Raw genomic sequence first — 24,432 nt, 5'->3', positions numbered from 1 at the left:
TAGAACTATGTTTAATGTAGTTTTCAGTTCCATATAGTTTTCCAACTTAAAAGATTTTAATCTGGCGATCGAAATGGGCTGCAGGTGGCGTAGAGCAGAACTCTTTTCCTATGGCAACACTTCACATGCTTTCCCCATTAGCGTGTGGAAAGTCATAGAGGAAGGAAGTACGTTAGTTTCTCTCTTGATTTTCATATAGATTAAAATCTTTCAACTTGAAAAACTATATGGAACTGAAGACTACATTAAACGTAGTTCTAAAGAAAAGTATCATGGAAATTTTAAAAAATATTTTTATTTAATAAAAAGGAAAAATATTAAGAAAGGGGAAAATATCGTAGTACATTCCTATACAACTGAAAAGAGGAGGAGAGGGAAGGGAGAAGGGCTAAAGGCATGAAACCGGTCTCTCCCCAGATGGCGTATTCGAGTGTTGCGATCGCGAATATGAAAATCACTGCTAACGTACTTCCGCTTCTTAGGACTCTCCACACGCTAATGGGGAAAGAGTTGCCATAGGTAGAGAGTTCTGCTCTACGCCACCTGCAGCCCACTTTGATTACCAATATTTTATGTTTAACAAAGACCTTTCTTAATATTATCGATCATCATGATTATCTTATTTTATATTGTTTATGATTATATTGTCGTTTAATTATACCCCATGCCACTCTACATTTCTTGATTGTCCATGTCACACGAACCCCGTCTCGAATTTTGGTGCTGAGCTCCCCCTCTTCCCCCATCTCCATTAATCCTCACTTCACTACTACTTCTCATCATCGATTTATTTCTACCGATGAATCACTTAATGCCGCTTCGCAGTAGAGCACCGAGATTTATGTGATTTCTACTATTCTGTTAATTAGAGGTTAAAAGTTTCGAGTCAGAATACTTTGTGTCTCAAATCGAAACCGGGTATTTCAGATTCCCCCTACTACTCTTATCTGCACGAAATACATAAAGAATTATAATCTGATCAAACTTTTTTTTCTTCCTGTGTTTGTACGATTTTTAACAAAATATGTAAATTGTTTTCATCAAAAATGGTTTCACAATATGCACATATTTCTAGCATCTTCAAGGAGTATACTGCTGAATCCCGAGTTCTGCGCTCGTTTACTAATCTATCCAATACAGTTATTCAAACAGCATTGAGTGGTCAAAGTAAGTTTGTATTTGAACTTCTACAAAATGCCGATGATGCATATGAAGCTCACCAGAAAGCGGTACACGTGCAGTTCATAGTGAAAGATAACTTTTTTATTGTGCATCATAATGGCAAAGGCTTTGACTACAGTGATGTGGAGAGAATCTGCGATTACGCTTCTCAAATCAAAGAAGTCAAAGCTACTGATTTAAGCAAAACTGGTTACAAAGGTCTAGGTTTTAAATCTCTTTTCAATTTATCCGACACTATTTACATTTGCTCTAATGGGTACTCATTTCGTTTTGACAAAGGATTTTGGCCAAACCCAGAAAACAGACCGTGGCAGGTTATTCCTATTTGGTGCGGAGCTAATGAGTTACCTCTGTATGGAACTATAGATTATAGTTTCCCAGTTAATTTCGTCTTGCGTGTGAGGGATATTAATAAACTTAAATTCCAACTCAAAGAAGTTGTTGATCAACCAGATTTGCTGCTATATTTACACAGAATCAACAAATTGAGAATTAATTTTGACGAAGAAGACCATATTATAGAGCGAAAAATTGAACTATTTGGGCAAACCTCTAAAGTTGTGTTTTATAAAAACCAGTGTCTAGAAAGTACTTGGTTAACTAAAACATATGAGTGTCCTATTCCTCCTGAAATTAAAACTATAGTTCGGGGAGGCAGCCGTTTTATTTATCCTGAGAAGATTAAAGACGCTAAGAATATATCTTTAACTTTTGCTCTAAAAAGTAATGAGGCTTCAACGGAAATTTCTAAGATTAAAGGCCTTTGTTACAATACATTGCCAACTCAACTGCACCTAATGTTGCCTTATCATATAAACAGTTTTTTCATTCTCAATCTTGATAGAACACAGTTGCATGAAAATGAATGGAATGCATTTTTGATTGAGGTCATTGGGAAACTGCAATTCTGTTTGCTGAGAGACTTGACTCCCGATCATTATTTAAAAAACTATGTAATCTCGCTTCTTGTGAGAAAAATAGAGCATCCCTATCGTAGTTTCGCCAGAGCTTTCTCAGGAGGTTTTATGAATGCCATAAATACTCCTTTTATACCTTCTTACGACGCCACACACTTGTTAAAACTTGGACAAGCTTGGACTGATGAAATTGATTTTTTTAAACAGAATTTTGATAATGTATATGATCATCTCATTGGACCTTGCCTCATTGATTACGATGTGCTAGACAGAGATAGTTTAATACCTAAAAAAGAAGTTCATTGTTTCAATTATCAACATCTGTTCGAAAATTTTGCTATGAAATATTATCCTCATTTCACAAAGAGCTCTTATATAGATTTCATTTCATATGCTTATGAAAAATTGAAGAGCAACATTCCGATTAACAAGAGAATACGAAATATCCCCTTTCTTGTGACTAGAAATAAGACACTGGTCTCTCCTCAAAAGGCAGTGATAGAAGATGAGGAAAACTTAATACCAAATTATTTATTCCTAAATCCAGTTGACAATGGGTATTTACCGCAAGAAAATCAAGAATCAGTGAAGGATTGGTTGCATCAAATGGGAGCTCGAATATTAAAAACACCCTGTCATGTGATTCAAGAAAGTGTGCTTAACTGGATTCATTTGGGCTGCCTTTCTGAAAAAATGAAAAATAATCATGTTGCCATTATCGAATATCTAGCAAAGCATATTGATCAACTATCTTCTGAAGAAGTTGCTAAACTAAATGAACATTTGATGGCTCTTACAGAAAAAAATTCATTTCGTCTTGCAAAATCCTGTTTTCTCCCCGATATTATGCCCATGAAAGAGCTGGCTGATGTTGTAACGAAAGATGCAAAACTTTCTTCTATGTATGATATGAATACTTTGAGGCACTTTTTTATTAGAATTGGCGTGAAAAACCGAATTCGGCCAATGAGTGTGGTGCAAAGAATATTAGAATGGATAAAAAGTAATGCGATATGGAAAATAATTACTGAAGATAATTACAGTTCGATTATGGAATGCATTGCGCAAAATTACCTATTAGTTGAACGCAATTTACAGGAGTCAGAAAAGGAAAGTTTTAAAAATATTCCAATTTTAACTAAAGGACAGAAATTGATGCAAGCTCGCAGTTGTTTCTTTGAAGCAGCAATTCCGACTGTACAAGGCTTTGAAAATATAATTAACGCAAATGAAATTGTTCTTTTGAACAATGAGTCTCAGATTGTTCATAGATTTTTGTCACTATTGGGAGTTTCAGAGCAAATGTCTGTTATAGAAGTAATGAGGAAAAGTGTAATACAATGGATAAGAGATGGTAAGATTTCAGAAAAAATAAACAAGGAAAATCATCTTGCTATTCTAGGGCATATAGCTTCACAATGCCATTTTTTTTCTAGTTTAAAGCAAAGAGAGAAAAGTGATTTGAGAAAAATGTTAATATTAACAAAAAATAACACTTTCAAGCCAGCTTGTACCTGTTTTTGGCCAAGTTCTACAATGGATGACGTGCAAATTCCTGGAATTGAATCCATTATTTCTCCAGGTGAATTGGTTTCTTCAGATTATGACTTAAATATTTTCAAAGAAACTTTAGAATATTTCGGTGTCCGTAGTATGAATTTTTTAACATTATATAAAAAGTATACTGATCATTTGATTTATTCTGAAAATGTGAAATGGTTTTTTTATGAGTTAGTATATTACTGGAGGAAAAACAAAGTGCCAGAGGATTTACTCTCAAAATTGAAATTGTCTTATTTGCTGGCAAAAAACAGGAGAGCTTATTATTCGAAAGAATTGTATTCTTCAATATTTAGTGACATTCATTACATGGATCCAGACAATTTTCCTGTTTTGGCGTATGGGCGTTTGCCTTTGACTCTTGAAGAAGCTCTTGAGATGAAAACTAAATTAAGTTTGAATTGTATCACACGCTTATATAAAGCTATAGACAAAAGGAAACTTAGCGGAGAAAAAATGACCCTCAATTTTTTCAGAACTTTATTTGAACAATTAAAACTGAAATCTAAAAATGAAATAAAAAAGTATCCCTTTAAGCTGTTTTCTAAAAAAAACGAAATGGCTTTTGCTAAGGATCTCTATTATTTTGAGGAAGAAGAAGCTGAATGTGAATTGAAAGAATGCTATTTAAAGAGAATAAACGGCATGTCTCATAGTGAGACATTGGAGCTTGCAAAACTGTGTAATGTTAATGTTCTGCCATTCAGTCGTAAAGTTATGCCCGTAGAGGGAAAGTCGAATGGTGCTCTGAAGCACTTATGCATGCAACGGTTACCATTCATTGTTTTTGATGAAGCTAAGAAAAGAAATGAGTTATCTTGTAACATTTTGAATTGCTTGTTTGAAGAGGTAGACTCTTTAAGTTTATACGAATGCGGACAAATCCGTGTACAATATCCATTTGGAAAACCAGTAGGTTTAAAAAAGAACTTTGAAAAATTTACAATGCATGTTGTTAATAGTTGGAAAGATTTTGAAACTGAAATTTATAAATATCTTGCTGAGATTCTCAGTGTTGAAACAAATATTGTTAACATTCTTGACTATGAAGATTATGAGTGTTTGTTAAAGAGATACAGTTGGGAAGACCAGAAGAAAATAGATTTAATTCAATCTGAACTGCAAGCCTTGCAGCTTAAAAAGAAAGAAGAATTGTGTTCTGTAAAAGATGTTGAGGTTAGAGAAGATTATTCAAGTGATGATGAAAAAGTTTCTTCCATCGAAGATTCTTCCTGTGAGGAAACCTCTGATGACGAATCTTTATACGTTATTGCGGCTAAAGATATTGCGAAAAAAACTTCCATATGCGAAGTGAAAGGTATTGAGATTCAATCAATTAAGGAAAAAGTGATGGTTGGCGTGAAGTGTGTCGATGTCGAGGAAACCACATCTGTAGGTCGAGATATATCTGTAGATGACATACTGAAACTTGATTCTTCAAACTTTGCACAGAATAGTTTAACATCAAAAGATCATGATGTTGGTTTGAGTTACGGTGGCTTTAAGTCTACAATTGCAAAAAACGAAACAGAAGTTTCGCAAAAGGAAACGGAAGATGACTCTCTGATTCGAGCAGATCATAGTTATCTGTATGCTCGAAATGCAGAAATCCGAACGTCGGAAAAGTCTGTAAATGATGAAACGTCGGTTGAAAGTATTTTTGGAACAGATTTGAATGAAAATGAATCAAAAATGAGAGTGTGCATTGGTCGCTTTGTCTTCAGTCTTCTACAAAAGCGTTACATAAGAAAGTATCCGGGTTCACGGTGTGGATTGCTGTTCAATACCTTCACGTTGCAGTGGAAAGCTCGTCGAATGGATATTAAATGGTTAAATGGAACGGAGAGTAGTAACCATCCTTATGACTTTGAATTGTGTAAAGATGGTGTGATCAAGCAGTTCATTCGAGTGGAATTAACTGAAGTAAAAGATAATGAGTCATTTGTTTTAAGTCATAAGAACATGACAATGCTGCTAAACAAATTGCCTGTAGATGATAAAAAATGTTATATCTTCCATATTCTCAGAGAATCAAGTTCTGTTATGTCTGAAGAAAATAATAATCCTGCAGCAGTTTATAAAATTATTGCAATGCAATAGTTAAAAAGGACAAGACCAAAAATGTTGGTACAAATTAATTACCTGTCTAAAATGTTTAAATTGTGCAATATTTTATTACCCATGTTTTGTAAGAGTTTTATGTAGTTTCGTTTCATTTACATCATATTAATTGTTTTCTTTTTCAGTGGTTCAACGGGAGCAACCTTTTAATCTCTAATCACTGTAGATTCCATAGCTAAGTGATGTTTAGTGTTATTTTCTTAGTTTTTTTACTACCTAGACCTAAGCTTATCTTTTTCTTTTTTTTTTTAAATTTACTTCTTCCTGAACCATTTTGCTGAAGAAAAAAAAAAGCTTTTTTTTCTTAAGCTGGTTTTGATTAAATCTTAGATTATGTCTGCTAATTTTTTGATATATTCATGTCGGTACCTGGTGTCACCTACTGTGATCCCACTGTTTACCATGTTGCCACTGACTGGTTTTTGTAATTAGAATAAATTAGCGAAACATTTGTTACAGTGATTCGTCTAGAAGTAGCTGTACACATAGTTGCCAACTCAACTGAATTTTGCCAGTTTCTGCTGGTTTAATAAAAATTCTCCTGGTTTTTGTACTTTTTAGAAAATTCTCTAAAATATGAGAAAGTTATCTTAAAAAACCCCTATTGAAATAGAATTTTTGTGCAGATTAATGCTTGCTTAAATATTTAAACAAGTGTTACTAATACATAAAGAAGCGAGCCTCATGTATAAAAATCAGTTACTAACTACCTTTCTTGAATTAAATACCTCTTGATATTCAAGATTTAGGGTAAAAATAATACATAACATGTCAAGTTTATTTAATGTTAATAATAATAACTTTAAAATATTGCTTTTTTTTTTTTTAATTTGATGAATAAAAATCCCTCAATTTTCTTTGTGTAAAATATTTACGTTTTGTAACAAGTTTCTAAAAGTTTATATTATTTTGTAAAATCTATTGGATTTTTCCCTATCCGTGTTGGCAGCTATGTGTACATAAATCTCTTCAACCATTAATTTTTTAAAAGATGTTTAAAAGAAATAGTAGCATTAATATTAATTAATGTCCTAATTTATTTCAATGTGAAAGTGTTATTATTAAAGTGAACTAGGTACCTAGTCTGTTTTGGGGAGTTCAAATGTCTGAAATCTAAATTCTAATCTTGAATTGTTAATTATTCAAAATGGAGACTAAGTTTTTTTTTATGGTGTTTAACATTAAAGAAAATGTTAATTTTTTTGTGTATTTATCATCACGTAAACTTACACCAATAGAATTTATGTATATAAACATAATAGTTTGAGGTCTTCAGAAATCAAAAATGTACTTTTTTTGTAAACATTATGACCAGTGAACTTTTAAATGATCAAGTTTACATTATAAATTTTTTATGTGATTAATTTAGGTATCACACATTGTTATTTTCTGCACAGGCAGTAACAAATACTCTAAAATGGAATTTAGTAGTTTCACAATTATATTTCTATTTCATCTGATATTTAAAAAAAATTGATTCCAAAGAGACAATGTAGAAATTATATCTAAAAAATTTTAATTAGATAATTAATGGAATGTGGGAATATTATATTATTATTGCTTAAAGGAATACCATTGGTGCCAATACTATTCAATTAAAATGGTGCATTTCGATTTTTTTTTTCATTTTTTGATCCTTGAAATACCAAATTAATTTGCTATTTTAGTTAGGGATTTTTGAAATTTATGTCTTCTAAAACTTCTATTATTTTTCTGTTTCGATTATTTCAAATCATTCTTTTTCACACTCATCTGGAATTTACTGGGGTAAGCTATGAGTATTCTACTTTAGAAAAAGACACACTATAGGCTAGTGTTAGGTTTTTGAAACTTCAGAACTAATAGCACAACAGGAAGGGACCATAAGTCTTCCCTGTGAAACAAATCACTCAGTACCTTTTTACATTCTAAATAATATGCAAGTGAAGTAAGTCTAAGAGGGGTAAAACACTCTTCATTCATTCCAATGTATAACTGCCAGCAAGATTTTAACATTTAAACTATACTCATAACACCTGTTTAGAGCAACAAATGAACAGGAAGTGCCTATTGAAGTGACCTCCTATTGTATTCTTAGCTGAAAATTTCATGACATCTGGTGAAATATTTCTTAAAAATAAACAGATTTTTTTCATTTCAGAACCTCTTTATGCAATTAAGCAAGAACTTGAAACAAATATTAATTTAAACGAGGAAAATTTAACATTAGTTTCATATGAAATGATTTGGTTTCATTAAATTTTATTCGTATAAGTGGGTTATTTGATTATCCGATATACAATTGAGTGGGGATGACTGTACTGGTTTCTCTTATATGGTAATTATTTATTATTACATATTAATTATAATTATTCAGTATTGATAAAATTTTGCTGAAAAAGATTCATTTTCTAAACAAAGTAATTCTGAATTTAAAAAATAATAATATTTATTATTTTTTGCAGTAAACTTTGCTTGTTGCACTCTTAAATAGAGAAAATCATACTTTTTACTTTGCTTGTTTTAAAAAGTAGTATGGTATATATGTACTGTTACAGAAAATATCTTGTTTTTTTTTCTTCCCTTAGCACACAGCAATGCCTGAAATATGTATGCTGCTTTTTGATAATGTAAATGATGAATAAGGATATTTTTTTATGAATAATAATTTTATTTTGAAAACTTTTTGAGCTGTTTGGAAGTAAAATGAGATGTATAAATGTCTATATTTTTATTGTCATGTATTTTCCTAAACATTTTATGCAATTAAATGAATCAATTATAAATTCATTGTCTCAAGCTGTCACTGTCATTCATTCTTATCAAGCATTGTCTCAATTTTTACTTTTGTCCCCGTACTTTTTGTCTCTGCCATTGCATATATGAATATATATTTTTTCTTTAAACAAAGTTATGTTTAATGAAATTACTAATTACATATTTTATTTTTGAGGACGATTTTTTAATGAAAAATATGTTTATTAATTTTTGGTGTACCTGTTAACATTTTTATAAGAGTAAAGAAAGTAAACATGCAACTTTGCAAATGTGTACAATTTAAAAATTGAACATTGTTAATTATTGTTTTATATGCTATACCTATACTCTGTTCAGTGAAAGAATTAAAAAGTGTGTCCTTTATTGCCAAGAGTATCACTACTGCAATAAGAACAACTACAAATTCATTTTTGGCAAGCAAACAATGGGAGAGAATTTTTAAATGTATCTAAACTTGTTTTTAACATTTTTATAATTAGATTACAGGCTTGATTGTTATTTTTAAGGACTCAATATTAGAATTTTGCAAAAATTTTATTTCCGCACCTACCTACTTGTGTATGCTCCAGGTTCAGTTGTTACTTTTTTTTATATTGACAATTACTCACGATTTATACTGTCTTTCATAACCTTGCCATGTTGAAAATTTAATAGTTGAATAAATGTAGGATTGTTTATTTATATTGGAAACGTTTGGAATTTTATTTTGGGAAAAACCATTCATGAACTCATCATACACATCACATTTAATAAGTTGCATTGGCCCATTATTTTCATGAAATAAATGTGAACTTGTAAAGAATATTAAATTAGACCATTTGTTTTAAATACAGCAACGTTAAAAGAATTTTTTTTTTTTTTGAAGATATTCCTCTTGGTTGTTGGACACAATTCTATTGCAGGCTTTTATTTATTTTAAAATGTGTTACCTGAACTAAAATTAAATAATATTTTATTAAAGAAAATACCAAAAAGAAGAGTGTCCTTGAGTCGAAGGGTAGAGCACTGTATGGTCTGCCATAGGAAGTAAGGGAGCTTTTAATTGTAAAATTTGTAAGTGAACTTTTTTCTAGCAAACTTCAACCTTTGAATCTTGTAATTATCCAATCATTTGAAGAATGTTACACTAAAAAATTGGTTAGGTAATCATTTCTTTTTCTTAAATTCAATGGCATATTTCTAAAGTGAAGACTAAATTTCCTGGAAGCTCTGCACTTAATTTCAACAGTATTGGACTAAAATGCTTTACAAAGGGATTTAATAAAGCTTCTCGGTATCAAACGGGAACATTGGCCCTGCGGAAAAAAATTTCACAAATGGTTGAAATTGAAGATCTTTCAAAGATTGGTGAGTTAATCGACTTGAACACACCTCAATCTCATTACTTTTTAATTTCTTCAGTATTTGATTTAATACCTGCTCCTGATGATAGTTATGAAAACAATAAAAATGTCAGAGGATATACTGACAAGTGATCTAGAGTTTGAAAGCATAAAAACTCTTTAAAATTTTCTAACAATAGTTAAGTATTGAGAGCAATTTTGTTAAATTATATAAAGATAACAAAAAACATCTGGGGTAAGTGTACATTTTTAAAAAATATACTTATTGTTTTTAACCTTAATATTATGTTATCTCATTTCATGCTTTTTTTAACGCTAGTCAGAAATAAACCAAAAACTTGGGTTTCCGTAAATTGTGCTTTTTATAAGAATATATTAATTGCTATAAATGAAATTAGTACAATTTTATTCATAATTCTGAATTGAAAGAATGTGGTAATGCTGATTGCTAAAACTGAAGAACTTAATATCATAACAATTTAAAAGCTTTGATGTGACAAAAACTTCATACACTGTCAATAACATTTTAGTTCAATATAGATAAATAAAATAGAAACAACTCCCATGAATTATACTTTTTGTAGAAACATATCGATAGCCGTACTTCATTATGCTGTGTTTATCTTGTTATGTTCTAGTTTGTTATTTTACAGAAACCAATTAGATGTTTGTGCCTGCAATTAACTTAGTTTATTTGCAATCTCCTAGTTTCCAAATCATATAGTTATGTTACAAATATAGGCACAGTTTGTGTAATTTTTACTGAATTTGTATAAAACAAAAAAACTAAAAATTTTAATTATTAAAAGCAAATATATTACACAGTACATCAATAAAATAAAGATTTCATCATAAAACAAATTTTTATTAAACAAAATATTACTATATAATATGATTAGAAAGTTCATTGAACATTTCTAATTAAAACCAAATTGGACCTGGCAATTTGTAAAATTTGAGTTATTAAAAAATATAAAAATTTTGATTTTTTTTCTTTTAAGAAATAAAGACAGAATTGATGGAGTTGTGAATTCTCTATGAAATAATAAATAAATAAAAAAGAAAAGAATTTTGTTTTGTTGAAAAATATATAACTCAGTTCAACAGAATCACAAATTTTAAAAAAAAAGAATTTTACTGAAAAAAATATTTTGAAAACATATTTTAATAATCAAATGTAAACAAAAACATATCTTTCAACAATAGAGCTAGATTACTTGAAAAGTGAATAATTTAAAAAAATAAATATGCTTGACTACTACAAATCATTACAAATTAAGATTGTACCAGTTATGAAAAACTTAGCAACATAATTTTAAATTTATAAAAATACTATATATTTATTAGTAGACAATTCAATAGAATTACAAAATTGATCGGGGTCGGCTATCTACCTGGGTAAATAAAGAACCATATAAAAAAATTTTTAAAAATTGCTAATTGCCATAAATTTTAGTGCAAGCAAGTTAATTTTTTGGTTAATGTGTTCACACTGCTTTTCCAAATCACTAAAAAATTAAGATAGGATTATGCGTTAAAACTGTAAATAAGACATGGAAAAAATATAAAAGAGATTTATTAAAAAAGAAAAAAAAAAAAAAAACAGTAAAAAAATTTTTTATTTAAAAAATAAATTAAAAAGTCAAAAACAAAATAATGAAAAGATACAATCTCATCATCAGCTCACATGATTATATCTGCAAAATAGAGTGCTTTCTAATATAATATCCATATAGCCAAAGGAAAATATCTCAATACAACAGTACATAGTATTTTCTTTTATCCCTTTAGTCTTTATTGTGTTATATATATATATAAGTTTTAGCTATGACTTAAAAGAAATTCAATATTTTAATTTATAGAATATAAATTAAAGACATTTTTTAAAAGTAAAAAAAAATTCAGATTTTTTCCAAACTCTGAATCTGATCATAAAACTATATAAAAGCATGGACAATAAAAAATTTCACTAACATGAATCATTACAAAATTACATATGAAAACAAATAAGAAGTTATTAAACAAATTGGTTTCTACAATTCCTAATTTCAACAATCAGAATTTCTTAAATTTTTTAAAATCAAGGCAATAAATTTGAAAAAAATTGACATACACATTATAACAGCTATTAAGTTATTATGTGATAATTACTTAAATAAATTAAAATTCTCCATGCACAAGAAGGAACCAGATGTTTATATGGAATGCATAATGTAGTAAAAAACCTAATGCAAAAACAGAATAAAAATGTATATTTGTAAGGAATGTCACCAAAAAGCTCATCACATCATTAAAAAAATTAAGAAATTAAAATGTCTTAATCATTGTACATAAAATATAGACATTTAAATTAAAATAAAACAAGTTTTCAATAAGACTAGTTTTATACAAAACAATATTTGTTTAAATCAGTGGTTCTCAAACTGGGGGATGATCCAAGCCAAATGGGTGATTTCACCTTTCAATGAGGAGATAACCCACTGAGTATTAAGAAGAAAAATGATAAAAGGCAAGCGAAAATCAAAATGTATATGAAACTAATCATTCAGACAATTATTTAAAAATAAAAATTTAGTTTCTGAACTTTCTCGTTATATTTTGGGTTGACCAAGTATCTGTCCTCCGAATCCTCTCGGAACAAAGAAATAGGCTGAACACTTGCTTTAAAGCAGACCTCTGTGAACATTCATGCTTTAACGAAAAGCACTTGGGAGTCATTGTAAAGATAAACAAAAGAGTTTTCATATTTTAATTATCATTACTTTCAATACTCCCAGATTCCAGTTTAAATTTTTTTTTCTCTGCTCTGTTTAGTTAATATTTCTTCAAATAACTATTTTTTTTGAAAAAATAGAAAAATTGCATTTTCACTTTTCAAAAAAAAAAATTCAGTATTATCAATGCTTATAGCGACAACTTATGGTTTTTTGAGCAAAAAAAAAAGGAGGGTGATTGGGTGTCAATCTTTTCTTTGGGGGGGGGGAGGTGTCGATAAATGATAATCGAAATCTGAAGGGGGTGATAAGCTTATAAAGTTTGGGAATTACTGGTTTAAACGGCTAAAAATCTAGTTCACAATTTAATTCATTTTTATATACAGAGAAACTTTTGAATTTATGTAGATTACACTAGTACCACAAAATGAAATATTTCAATCCAGCACCTTTCCAAACCTCCTAGGGGGAAAATTTATATTTCTGTCTGGTGTAAAAGGTTAATTGCCCATAATACCATGTTAAATGAAAAAGGGACATTGTCTTTCAATAATTAAATTTACCTCGAATCAAAAACATTTCTTTTAAGCACAAAAATCAATGAAGCTCACGAAAGGAATGAATTGCACTAAATTTAATTTGATTTTATGAATTAAATAGGGAATCTTTCCATTTCTTATTGTTAGTACTCTGATTGATGTGGAAGAAATAAATATTGCATTTTCCAGTTGTTCAGAAATGTTTAATTTACAGGAAATTTGAATTTATTATAAACTTGATTACATAAACCAAAAACAAGTTTTTCTGACTCCTCTAGACAGTTCACCTAAAGGAATGTCCAGCTCAGTTTCATGTTGTTTGAAAACTTGCTATTCATGTATTATTACGGGTACAAATCTATTTATTTTGTAGAATAATTAATACTTCTATTTTGTCATTAATTATTTAACTATAAAGAACTTTAAGAGGAGAAAATATGAAGGGAAAGAAAAAAAAAGATTTAGTCTATTTTAAAATTTTTACATTTCAATCTCTTTATAAAAAATTGTAGATTAAGAATTGTTTTGAATGTTTTTTTCAAGCAGAAATTTAAAAAAAATCATAACGAAAACTGTATTTTCTTTAAATATATATCAAGCTTGTTATTGCTTTGCACAATATTAACTTAAAAACAAACATATAAAGGTTTAAAAAGTTTATGAACATTTTAAAATAAGGCACTGGGCATTTTCAATTTCTAAACCAGATTCAGTATTAGGAATCCATTATAAAATTATTGGAATCTATCAAAAATATTCAACTACAACGTACTTGTGTAAAATATCACAAAAAAAAACTGACTCTTTTCAACATCAATATAAAACCTCACAATAATCTCAGAGAGCATTAAAAAAATACAAATAGTACACTAGAAAAATGTTCACTTATTATCTGTTTTTTTGGTATTCAATAAAAAAAAATTTTCAAAATTTAACGACACAATTCAAGACACTGGGTTTAAGAATTACCTTGAATCCATCCTTAGTCTCACTACTAGGAATTACACATAGTAATTGAAAAAAAAATGAAGACAATGTTTAAATGAGAGATACAATATTGTTCGGTAAAAACCATTCTCACAACATCTGTTTATCACAATCTGTATCCATACATTCAAGTGGTTTCTCTTACATACAATGGGCCTTTTACATCCAATAAATACAGAGTAGATTACAAAATTACACATAAGCATAGTTACGAAGTACATTATTACAATTATATTCTTATTATACAACTAGTAATTGCTTTTTAAAAGAACTTGCCAAAGAGTCCTAGTACTTCTGGCAATAAAAACCAAAATGTTTGATCAAATTTGTACCTCCACCAAAATAATCACCAAGTTTCGATAACAACACAGAAGTGGTAAGCAAAAAAAAAAAAAAAAAAACATTGTAAAATAGGGCGAACTAGAAAGGCACAACTAGTAGTTTGCTCTAGGACAGTCATAGCACATTTTTTAAAATGTATTCTAAAGTTTCATATCACACTTTGAAGATTTAAGTTGTTGTGAACAAGTATTGATATGGAAATATATCTGCTTCACACTCATATGGTTAAAATTGCCCTTTGAAAGAAAAAAAAATGAATAAACACATTACAAAGTAAGAGTAAAATTTTGTAAAATCATATCACTATCAGAGTTTTGTGATTAAAATGGTTTTAAACAGCATGCTATAAGTAAAATGAACACTTCATAACAGACATGCGATTGCTGGAAGAAGAAAATTGTCTAAAATTTTTTCTTTCATTGTCTAATTTTCTTTTTATTTATTTTTCTCTTGTATATAGAAGATATTTAAAACTGTTATTATGAACAAAAGTAGCAATTACAAAATTTAAAGAGAGGAAGAATTTTTTTAAATCTAATAATACAGGGTGGCCACTCAAATCAGATTTCAAATTTCTCTGATTTTTCCAGATAAAAATCTTAAAATTTCCAGGTTTTTATTTCTTATAAAGTGTAGGATGTGTACAAGAAAAGTGTCTATATTATAAAATATTTTATTCAAAATGTTATTTTTTTAACATATCATCTTGATAAAAATAATTTATTTTGACAATTTGGCAAAATTTATTATTTATTTTTTAATGTTTTGGTACAAAATTTTGAATCAAAAATCATATATTGATCAACAAAAGAGTAAAATTAAATATTAATATATAGTTGGTTCTTAAAAAAACCTTTTTTTAAAAATTAAAATATCTTATAAAAGGTTAAAATGAAATAGAAAAAATTAGCATTAATGCAACAATTGTAACAATTTGTCGACAAACATTAGCGATTGTAAAAAAATGTGTGATTGGTTGGTTTGCTGAGAAAAAAAATAATTCACAGATTTCTTTGAATGGTAATAGAAAAGCTTTCAGAAAAAGAGTGCAATGTAAAATCTATTATTATTAAATTATAACCAACTAATTTTTGGAGAATTTTATGAAGTTAAAAATACAAAAACATTTTGTCAAAATAGAAAAAAAAAAATTACCACCAAAGCATTGGAACAAACTTGAGCCATAAATGAATTCAGCCCAAGGACAAAATTTAAAAACAGAAGGTAATATCCTAATCCCTTTTTCCACCTCCACCAGAATCTTTCCTAAATTGCACAGTCGCATAGCGGTCAAAGGTTTTTACATTCGTTTAGCAACCGTGGGAGAATTTTATGTAGCATTCCAGTTTAACAGAGCTGTAATGGAGCAAATTATGATGCAAGCAAAGTATCGCTAAGTTGATGATATTTCAACTGTTTGGTGATACATTTCCGTTTAAAAAAAGTGGGTATAATGGACGAAATAATTTAAATTAAGAAAATTAGTAAATAATTAAAATTAGTAAAATTAAAAAAACTATCAAAGAAAAAATTTCCAGCTTTTCTTTAAAATTTCCCTTTTCCAGTATAAAAAAAATTCCCTGATAATTCCAGGTTTTCCAGGTGGGTGGCCACCCTGTAAGGAGTGGTTATAGTAGTTGGTGTGGCAGATCACGACATGGAAATATCCCGCATGTTCTTTGTTCCCGTAAAAATTTTTATCTTAATATAAAAATATAATTTTTTAAGAAAACTATATCCTACTCAATGATTGTCAATGAATAAACATTTGGCACCACAGAATAAACCTTTTTATCCATTCAAAAATTCTTAAGATAAATTAATTTAATATAAATTATGCCACAACCACAGAAATATGTCACACATTTTTAGATTTGCAATTGTAATTTGAATTCTGACCTTAAATTATATCTCGAGTGTTCTCCCTAAGCAATTTTTTAAAGGGAGGCCGGCCCTAATTCTCCTTTGATCCCAATAAAAGTATCCTCTTTTAAATTTATCTGTGTTTATAGGTTAAATTCTGATTAGGTACTATTACGAAGATTTACTTTGTTAGGATTATTTTCAAATGGTTAAATTTTTTATAAGTATCTTTTTTTTGGGGGGGGGGGGGGGGAGGGGAAGGATATTAATAAAATTTTTAAGTGATTTTAAATTTCAAAATTATTTTTGAAATAAATACCTTGTAAAAACAATGCATCTTTAAAAGTTAATTTTTCATAGTTTTTAGTTTAAATTATGGAAGAAAGCTTTCAAGAAGAAGGCAAGCTGTTTATCAATTAAATTTTTTTTTTTTAGTTTACTTTTCGTGAGAAAAAAATATATATATGCACAAAGATTGCTTTTTAACATGCCTTTAATTATTTTTATTAACTACAATTTTTTTTCCATTTTAATAATGAGAGAGAATTACTTTTTGAAATATACTTATAAAATAGTACGAGAGGATAATTTAAAAATTATTGAGGATAAAATTCAGTTATTACATAATATTAGACATTTTGATAAATATTAATGATGTTAAGTGAGTGCCCTTTCAAAACTCAAAGTGCCCTTTTCAGAAAGGAAGCATCCTGCCCTTTTTCATTCTTAGGCCGGCCGCACACTGAGGAGGCAAGCGGGAAGCGAGAGGAATACGGAAGGTGGGGTAAATTTGTTTCCCATAGTTTTCTACTAGCAAGCACACATTGAGGGAGTGAAGAGTTTTTTCCCTCCTGGAGACTAAAAACTCCCACAAACCTCTCAAATAGGTTTGACCCTATTTTCGCCTCCCGTAAAATCTTGCCTCCTCTTCGCGTGATCTTGATCGCGCTTGGATTGACGATCCCAGGGGTCTGTCTAGGTTTTTCTGACAGGTACCTATTTTGTGAAAATTTAGACGTAATTTGTGAAAAATTAAAAATTATATTAAAAAATCAACACAAAAATATGGATTTATCGTTTCTTAAGGGATACAAAAATGAAATTTTAAGAAAAAGTATTTTGTGAAACTACCGTTTTTCCTGAAATTGAATTTGTGAAACTATCGTTTTTCCTAAAGTTGAATTTGTGAAGGTACCGCTAAACGGTAGTAAATTCGGCCTGGACAGACCCCTGGATCCTGAATTGAATTAACCATATTAGTCATAAATGTAATGTTATGAATTTAAATGTTAAACAATATTTTTTATGAATAAATTAATTTAATTATTTTTCACTAAGAATTTGAAAATTGAATAGGATCTGTATCTACTTTCTATTTTCTAAAAAGAAAAAAAATCCTATTTTTTGTTGAGGTTATGTGCAAATAAATTTCAACTACAATGTTAATCGAATAATAAATTAATACAGTGGAAAGTCGCGTATCCGGAATCGGCGGGACTTTCCGAAGTCCGGATAATCGATTTTTCCGTATAATAGACCCCCAAGGTAAACAGAGATTAAAATGATCTGAATCTAAGAAGCAGAAATTAAATAACATTATTTTTCGGGCAATAATGTTTTAGTATTAGAATGATATCTAATCAATCAAAAACAAAATTTTTAAAAAAAAATAATTATTGCTATTATAAAAATAAATATAGGAAACTAAAAAAATGTACAGTTATGAAAATATTAATTGCTCTCTCCGCCATTTTGAACTAGAACGTTTCAAGCAAGAAGGGGAAATTCCCGTCATTCATTCATAAAGGTGGGTAGGTGAAGAAGCAAAATTCATTTCCTTCTTACTTGTCATTCAAGTTGAAGGGGGGGGGGAGTGACAAGTTCTTACTTTCTCTCCTGTCATTGGCTATCAATCAAGCATAAAGGCGTGGCATGCTGATTGGGTTCTCTTTATTTTTTCTTGTGTAACTAAAGGGGATTCCCCCTCCACTTTAACGTTTGCTGTGTTTACCCTTTTTCACAGTACTTCTTTCCCTAACACTTTATCAAAAAGGTTCCAGGAAATGCCTCTTTTACTAGCCAGCTGCACAGGAAAGAAGGGGGGAGGGGACTCAATTGTGCTCTTTTGAAAACAAATCTCCCCCCCCCCTTTCCTGCATTCCAGAGGAGGAGCTTTACTAATGGTATGGTCTTGGTAGATCTTCTGTTCTCTTTTCTGTTGATTTATGGGTTTAATGCATAGATCACTAGAAGCTAAGAAAGGAAAAAACCTGTCAAAATACTTTTTTTTTTTTTAAAGAGAGTGGGGAAGATGAAGAAATGTTTGTTTATTTTGATTGTTAAAAAGTGTCCGGGAAATTGACCCTTCCGGAAAAGGGACGTCCGGATATGGGACGTTACACTGTAATAGCTTTATATAAGTCTTGAACAAAATCCATTAATGGAAGAGTGTAATAATATTTCTCGATATTAAATAATTTCATTAAGGATGTAAAATTCTCGGTAATTTTCTCTTGGATAATATTCTAAAGAATAAAAAATAAATATTATTTACCAAATAAAAATAAACTTGTACCAAATAAAAATAAAAATGCTCATTGAACAATTTTAAGTGCACAAAATTGTTCTTAATTAATATTACAGGCATAAATTATGCTATAAAAAATTATTTTTCGAAGCTGATTAATCAAATTTTTAAAAAAGACGCTCTTTTCAGTTCGAAATTTTTTTTTTCAATTTTAAAAGTTACTTTTTAATGAATTTTGATGAAGTCTTTTTAAAATATTTTTAATTGATAGTATTTGGTAATTAATATCCATGAAGACTTTTCCCTTAGTATTGCTAATTATGATGTGCAATTTTCATAGTAAATTAAATTACATGGAATACAAACTTTGAAGAACAGTTCTGTGAACCAAAAATTGTTCTTTAAAAGCTGTTAAATGAGAAATGTTGAAAAATTAGCAGTCAGTTTCAAGAATAAATAAATCGCTATTTTTTTTTTTAAAGGAAAAAAAGGAAAGCTGTTTATTTTCTCATTTTTAAAAGTCATTTTCTTCCTAAAATTGCTCATAATTTTTTTTAAACATTTTAATTTAATTTATATATATATATACATAATATATATATATATATTCATAAATATCTACATATATTCATAAATATATATATATATTCATATATATATATGTTCATTATATCCAAATCTAGCGATATAGTCTTTTGGCTCCAATTTACACAAATATCTGCAGAATCCAGGCCTTCGTTGAGGAGGCGCACACTTCTTCAATGTGCAGTCATTTTTCAGCTCACCCCCTGAAAACCTGTTTGGTGGAGAGGCGAGAATCAAACTGGGGGGTTTTTCACCTCCCTCTCGCTTCCTCAGTGTGCGGCCGGCCTTAGGGAGAACTCTGATATCTTAAATCAAAACAAGTCTAAAATTTTAGTTTTTTAAAAATACCAAATATAAACTAAAGTAAAATGTTGGAGAAAAAAAATTTATAATAAAGGAAAATTGTGAAATTGAAACCTAAATCAGAACAAAAGAGAAAAAAAAGATTTGAAGAAAAAATATCAAGTTCCATAGCTAGCAGATACATCAAATGTAGTGAGGTTCATGTCTAAGAAGAGTGTTTTGATTGGCACTTATTTCATCACCTGTCAATAATTCTTTGGTTTACGGGTTTTATCTGATCACTAAGTCATCATAAACGTTTGATATTTTACTCTACCATACTTATACAAAATTAATGATAGGTATTGTAATCAATAAATAATATAGAAGAAACATTCTGAATTTAAAATACTATAGAATACATTTTTCTTTTTTACAGAAAAATATGTTAAACAAACAAAGTGTAAAGAGTATATTGGAATGTATTAAAAAATATAATTTTTACACAGTCAGTCACTAAATAGGCAACTGGAATGGGGATAAAATAAAAATTCCCCGTAACATTAAAAAAAAGTCCAAGTTTCAATTTACCATTTTACTGTGTTTTCGAGAAAGAGTGTCATGCCATAACAAAAGCATTGCTGAAAAAATTCACAATTTTTGAAAAATTCTGCTAACTGGAGCTTTCAGGTCAGTAAGTTATAGATAGTCAAGCTTTTACTGTATTTATATTATTTGTAAACAATAAAAATTCTATTTTTAACACTATCTTAAAATTTTAATGTATCAAATCCTTTTTAATGACTTTTAATCATCATAGGAACTATTTTGTAGACAGCAATCAATCTTTCATCTGCTACTGTTTCCTTTTTTATAGAATTAAGTACACAGCAGTAACAATAATATTCTCTAAACCCAGTAGGCAACTTTTTGAAAGATTTAGACATGTTTTTGTGACTCAGCATAAACAAATCATTGTCGATTAATTCAGCTGAACCTACTTCAATTAGCTGTTTAATTTTACCATCCTTTCTTATCACTATATCATAAGGATATCTAATATCCTCAATTTCATTCAGCCAAATTACATCAATTTTATGAGATAACCACTTTAATGTGAAATTACCAAAATTCAGCTTACACTTAGAATTAGGATACTTTTTTCTGTAGTAATTTTGAAGCAATGTGAAGGTAAAGTTCTCTTGTAATCTTTTTGGATTAAATTCATCAATTAAATTTCGATCTCGAGAATCTTTAATGGATTCTTTTATTTTTTTAATTGCTTTATTCTGAATACGATTAAAATTGTGAGGCGATAAATTACTAAAATCTCTAACATCTTTATCAATTAAACTAATATTTGTAACTTTTTGCATTGCATTTAGCTGCTCTGAAAATGAATTCATTCTTTTCATGTTAGTTGAATACAATTCATCATCTTTGTTACTTGAATCAATTCCGGTATCAATAATTTCAGATGTATTGATACTAGATTCTTCATCACTTGATGGATCAGAAGAAGAATCCACTGATAATTCTTCACTTTCTGATGATTCATTTTCTTTGAAATCATTTCCTACAGATTTCGAACCAAAAAACAAAGGCAATTCATTCTCTTCATCTTTTTTTAATATAATTTTTTGTAAATCAGCTTTTATTTTTAAATATTTTTTTCGATCTTCGTTTCCCTGTTCATTTAACCAATCTTGAATTTCCTCAGACGACGCAATATTCATGTCAATGATTTCTCCAATATCTGTTTTAAGATTAAGGATCGTTTTCAGATGGTTATTGATTTTAGTTCGAAATCTTTTCCAGTTTTTGCCTTCTATGTATAGAGTTAAATTATTAAAGTGAAATTGTTGGTTAATGGGCTCTCCAAAAGGGTATACCACTTGAATCGAACGACACTGATATAAATTTATAGAATTTATGCTTTTATACAAGCGCTCGAGAATAACAACGAGAGTCTCATTTAAATACCTCGATTCTTGAACAACTATAAAAGGTAACCGTGCCATATAAAATGTTTTTAAAGTAAAATCTGCAACTTCTACTTTGTAAATAACTTCCCGATTGAACGACACGACATTCACGCCACAAAGTTCAGCAAGCTCCAAAGTTTCTTCGTGAGACATGCCACTTATTCTTTTCAAGTAACACTTAGTCAACTCGCAAGTATCATTCTCTTCCCGGAAATAATAAAGTTTAACAGCAGGTACAAGTTTGTTTTCTTTAGAAAATAAGCTGAAATTACAACTTTTAACTTCATCAACTGGTTTCAATTTCAATTGCTCTAATAAAGTTTTTGCAAATCTAAATGTGTTTTCTTCTCCGGAAAACTGCTTTCTCTCTAAAGTCTTAAGTAAGTTCAAAATGCAGGGAAGGCTAAGCTCTGTTTGAAATCCAAGATAATATTCCAAATCTTCTGGTACGTGTCCATTATAGGCTAAAACAGGAATAGAATCTGGATCTATTGACTGCATTACTTCAAACTTTGAAGAATAAAGTTCAGATGAACAGTAACGTTTCATATTTTTTGCCAACAAACAAGATGGCGACTTGAATTTATCTTGTAAATAACAAAGTAATTTAGTATCTGTATTGGGTGATCCTCTAAATTTTTTCCAATAAACAACTAAATTGTGAAAAAACCATTTTAGATTTTTTGTATGATACAAATGACTACTATATTTTTCAAATATGTCAGTGAATTTAATATTCCGCACTCCAAGATTACTTAATGTTACTTTCAATAAATTTAAGTCATAGTTGGATGAAACTAATACATTAGGAGGTATAACGCGTTCTAATCCAGGAATCTTTTCAGTAGAAATGTCATCAGTTTCTTTTAACGGCCAGTAACAACTGTAAGCTGAATGAAAAGTGCTATCTTGTGTTAATATTATTATTTTTCTCAGTTCTCTCATTTCCCTTTGCTTTAGACCAGATTTGAGATAATACCACTGCTTTGCAATATACTCGAGAATACTAAGGTGATTATCATGAGTTATCCTTTTCGTTAAATCTTCTCTGTCTTGAATCCACTTCAAGACACTTTTCCTCAACAAATCTACTGGCTTTATAGTTGTTGCCACTCCTATTTCAGTCAAAAATTTCTTGACATTAGTAGAATATGTAGTTGAAGAAACTAGTTTATCTGGTGCTATAACACGTTCTAAGCCTTTTATTTTAGGGGTGAATGAATCAAAATAACAAAACTCTGCTTTATGAAGTTTACGTCCTAAAGTCAACACTGGAAGCTTCTTCAACAGCTTTTTCTCTTCTCTCGTTATAGAGATTGAAAAATAATTTAAAGCAATATAATTAATTATGGGTTTAAAATTGTCTACCGTGATTTTTTCCCATATTTCATCAGTTTGTAGCCATACAAATATACTTCTACGCAGTACGTCAAGAGGTTTGAGTTTACTATTTACGCCAATGTGAATAAAAAAGTCTCTTAGTGCACACATATCATACGTAGAAGATAGTTTTTCATTCTTATCAATAACATCAGCCAATTCTTTCACTGGAACTGCATCAGGGAGATAACATAATTTTGAATATTTAAAAAAATCTGCCTCCGTAAGAACGAGCAAGTTGTCTTTCAACTTTTTAAATTCTTTTGAATTAGGATTAAAATGATAAATGTTCTTTGAAAGATAATGCATTACATCAATGTGGGTTTTATATTGTATTCTTTCCTCAAGAGTATCAAATCCTGCTTCTATCCACGCAACTATGCTTTCCCGAATAACTTCAACCGGAGATTTCAAACGACGAGCTCCAATTTCTCGCAGCCATTCCTTAACTTGTTCACGATTTTCCAAAGGTAAATACTCGTTATCGATCGGATTTAGCAACGTAAAATCCGGTATCGGGTTTTCGATTTCTTCGATCACCGCATCTCGAGGAGCCACGATAGATTTATTCTTCGTAACCAAAAATGGAACACTTTTTAATTTACTTTTAATCCTGGTGTACTTCCTTAGTTGTGCATGAAAATATGCGATGAAATTCTTGTGACCATTTTGCGACAACATATCCAGATATTTTCTTAAATTATTTATCAATTTATCAAGAGTAAAAACTTTAACTTCTCCTTCAGCGTGAAGTAGTTTGCTTCTCTGTAATACATCATAGTCAATAAGATAGGGATAAATTTTAGGTTCTTTAATTTTTTCAAAATTTTGTTTAAAAAATTTTATATCATCATTCCAGGCTTCCCCCAATTTCAGTAATCGTTTCCCATTATAGGAAGGAAGCCAAGCGATTTCACCTCGCATTTTCATAAAACCATTAGCAAAAGCTTTAGAAAAACCATAAATAGGATGATCAATTTTTCTTCTATAGAGAGCAATAACATAGTTCTTTAAGTTACCAACAGACACCAAGTCCCTCAGTAAATACAGCTGAAAATGTCCAACGGCTTCAATTAGAAATAGATTCCACTCATTCTCATGCAACTGTGTTCTATCAAGATTGAGAATAAAGAAACTATTGATGTGGTATGGCAAAGTCAAATGTAATTGTGTGGGCAATGTACTGTAACAAAAACCTTTAATCTCAGATATCTCAGTCAAAGTCTCGTTGCTCTTCAAAGCAAAGGTAAAATTTACTTTTTCTGCAGTCTTTATTTTTTCTGGATAGACAAACCGACTGGCTCCTTCGATACACTTTTTAATTTCTTTTGGAACATGTTGCTCATAG

The sequence above is a fragment of the Parasteatoda tepidariorum genome, chromosome 5 (genome assembly GCF_982258835.1).
Source record: "Parasteatoda tepidariorum strain Cologne lab strain chromosome 5, Ptep-v5.0, whole genome shotgun sequence".
Lineage (NCBI taxonomy): Eukaryota > Metazoa > Arthropoda > Arachnida > Araneae > Theridiidae > Parasteatoda > Parasteatoda tepidariorum.
The sequence above is the reverse complement of the archived record's forward strand: the minus strand, read 5'-3'. Positions refer to the sequence as shown.